The sequence below is a fragment of the Nicotiana tabacum genome, chromosome 3 (genome assembly GCF_000715075.1).
Source record: "Nicotiana tabacum cultivar K326 chromosome 3, ASM71507v2, whole genome shotgun sequence".
Lineage (NCBI taxonomy): Eukaryota > Viridiplantae > Streptophyta > Magnoliopsida > Solanales > Solanaceae > Nicotiana > Nicotiana tabacum.
In genome coordinates, this window is record NC_134082.1 from 128,200,154 (window position 1) to 128,204,145 (window position 3,992).

The following is a 3,992-nucleotide window of genomic DNA, read 5'->3' on the forward strand; positions in this document are numbered from 1 at the left end:
TCGGAACATGGATTTGACTTTTAAAACAAGTGATGAAAGGTAATCACAGTTAATTTCATTGTTTGCTCTTTATAGTTATATTGAATGTCTATATATATAGTAGCCAATATATAATTTCATTCATTAAGGTCATACATATCAGCCACTAATTATTCGTAGCAACTATATAATTCAATTGACTAAGGCTTTAATGTTAATTTCATTTTTTGCTATTTATAGTTATATTGAACTTCTATATATATGTAGTAGCCGATATATAATTTTATTCATTAAGGTCATACGTATCGACCACCTAATTATTTATAGCAACTATATAATTCAATTGACTAAGGCTTTAATGTTAATTTTATTTTTTGCTCTTTATAGTTATATTGAACGTCTATATATGTAGTGTCACAACCCCAAATACCCCAGTCGTGATGGCGCCTATCACAATACTAAGCAAGCCAACCCAACAAGTAACCACAGTGAAATCTTTTTATAAAACCATTTTCTAAAACTGATTAAGTCTCAAATTTTCATAAAAAACATACTAAATCACTGAAATGCATGGAAAACAGTACAAAAATATACCAACACAACCAAACAATCCAATGTCACAAGTCAAGAGCCTCTAAATAAGACCCAATTTGAATGACTAATACATAATAAGTCTAAAATGCAGAAAAACAAAGATGGGAAGGAGGAAAGCAGGGCTGCAGACGCCGTGCACCTACCTCGCAGTCTCCGGTAAGCTCCGAGAGTGCTGGGGACCGTCACTCTGCCGCTCGGGCACCTGTATCTGCACACAAGGTGCAGGGATTAACGTGAGTATGCCAACTCAGTAAGTAACTAAAGTACATAAGGTCTAAGTGCAGTGACGAGCAGTTAAAATAATATATATAAGGGTATTCAACAGAATATCAAGTCAAATTCAATAGTTTAAAAGCTAGTTACTTTGTAAAACTTCAGTTTCAATTGAAATACTTTGAAATCATTTGCTTGGCAGTTTTCAACAGAGGCTCATTATAAAAAAAGGTGAAATCAGCAAAAATGTCATAAATGGGCCCTTCGGGCAAGGTATCACTCATAAATATAGCCTCTCGGGCAAGCCTTTCAGTCACTCGTGACCCAGCTCTCGTCACACAGTACTCACACTCAGCACTCCGGCTTAATAATATCTCATAATAGTAATAATCATAATAACTGTTGCGGCATGCAGCCCGATCCATAGGTTATAGTCGACTACGCTCACTAGGGGTGTATAGACTCCGGAGGGGCTCCTACAGCCCAAACGGTATATTGCTGCGGTACGCAACCTAATCCAATATATATATTGCTGCAGCGTACATCCCAATCCATATAAGTATCGCTGCGGCGTGTATCCCGATCCATAATATATATATAATCCTCACCATTAGGTCCTCAACCTCTCTCAGTCATTAACCTCATGGCCACTCGGGCATATCAGTGGAAATCAGGGAACTCAGCCCAAAAAGATTTCACATTTTAAGAAGTAGAGTGATAAAACCAGATTTAAACAATAAACAGGTAAAACAAGATAGAGGATATGCTTTCAAAACAAATAGAGTGAGAAAAATAATAAAAAATGCCCCTAATGATCTAAACAGGTCAGCACAAGGCCCCAAACAAGGCATACATCCCAAAATATAGTATCAATCTCTAAAATACGGGATATTATAAGATTTCAAATCAAATATGCGGCTTAATAGTCGCTACGGGACGGACCAAGTCACAATCCCTACCGGTGCATGCTCACACACTCGTCCCCTAGCATGTGTGTCACCTCATTTATCAAAACAATACGAAATACGGGCGTTTTATACCCTCAGGTCCATATTTACAATGGTTACTTACCTCAAACTGGATAAAATACTACTTCGCGACACCCTTGCCTCTCGCCTCGGCATCAACTCGCGTCGAATCTATCCAAAATCAGAATTATAATATCAATATATGCTGAGGGAACGAAGCCTATGCGAAAATAGTCAAATTATACCAAATATCCAAAATTGGTGCAACCCGACCCCGGTCCCACAACTCAAAATTCGATAAAAATCATTCAATGAAATCCTTATCCTCCCACGTGTTCATACATACGAAGAATACCAAAATCCGACCACAAATAGCCCCTCAAATTCCTAGATTAAGGTATTCAATTTCTAAGCCCTAACTTCCCAATTTTAGGCTTCAAATCCCCTAAATTTCATGTTTAATTAGATAGAAATCACAATAGGATCGAGTATTAAGTCCATAATTCTTATCTCCAAGAAGTTCTCTTTGATTCTCTCTTCAATCTCCCTCAAAAAGCTCCAAACCGAGTCAAAAATGGTGAACTTAGGCCAAAAATTACGAAAATGGTCTTTTTAAACATTCCGCCCAGCTATTAAAATTAATTAATCGCGATCGCGGGAAATCCGTCGCGATTGCGAAGCACAAACTTCGTTGGCCCAGAATTTACCTTATGCGATCGCGAATATCCCCACACGAATGCAATACAGAACAGCTTACACCATCGCGATCACAGCTCCAGCTACGCAAATACGAAGAACAACCTGGATGGCCCCCCACAAATGCTCTACGTGATCACGAGCCCCCTCACGCGATCACGAAGAAGGAATACCTGCAATAGATATGAAGCAAAATCTGCAAGTTTTCCAAATATGAACTTGATCTGTTAACCACCCGAAACTCACCCGAGGCCCTCGGGACCTCAACCAAACATGCCAACATATCCCATAACATCACTAAAACTTGTTCCAAACTTCAGAATGCTCAAAATAACATCAAAACACCAAATTTACATCGGATTCAAGCCTAAGAATTCCAAAAACTTCCAAATTTTGCTTTCGATCAAAAAGTTTATAAAACCTTGTTCGAATGACCTGAAATTTGCACATACGTCAAAAATGACACAATGGACCTACTCCAACTTACGGAATTCCATTCCGACCTCTATATCAAAATCTCACCTATCAACCGGAAAACGCCAAAGTTTTAATTTTGCCAATTCTAGCCTAAATCTACTCCGGACCTCCAAAATACATTCCGATCATGCTCCTAAGTAGAAATAACCTCCCGAAGCTATCCGAACCATCGGAATTCACATCCGAGCCCTTTTTCACATAAGTCAACACCTGACTGACTTTTCCAACCTAAACTTACTCAAAAGAGACTAAGTGTCTCAAATCTCACCAAAACCTCTCCGAACCCGAGCCAACCAACCCGATAACACATAATGCAGCTAAACAAGACAATAAGAAGCAGAAATGGGGGAAACAGGGCGGTAACTCATGAAATGACTGGTCAAGTCGTTATATCCTCCCCCTCTTAAACAAACGTTCGTCCTCGAATGAGTCAGGAAACATAGCTGAAGCCTCAAATAAGTGAGGATATCTGCTCCACATCTCCCCCTCGGTCTCCCAGGTAGTCTCCTCCACAGGCCGACCTCTCCACTGCACTTTCACTGAAGCTATATCCTTTGACCTCAACTTTCGAACCTGACTCTCCAAGATAGCCACTGGATCCACATCATAAGTCAAATCATCATCTAACTGGACCGTGCTGAAATCCAAAACATGAGACAGATCGCCAATATACTTTTGGAGCAAAGAAACATGCAATATCGGATGCACACTCGATAAGTTGGGTGGACTCCCCAATCCTCCGAATCACCTCAAAGGCCTAATGAACCGAGGACTCAGTTTACCCTTCTTCCCAAATCTCATAACACCATTCATGGGTGAAACCTTCAACAGAACCTTCTCACTAACCATGTAGGACACATCCTGAACCTTCCTATCAGCATAACTCTTTTGTCTTGACTGTGTTATACGAAGCCTCTCCTAAATTACCTTCACCTTGTCTAAAGTGTCCTTCACCAAGTCCGTACCCAATAGCCTAGCCTCAACCCGCTCAAACCAACCAACCAGAGATTTACACCATCTCCCATAAAAAGCCTCATATGGAGCCATCTGAATACTCGACTGGTA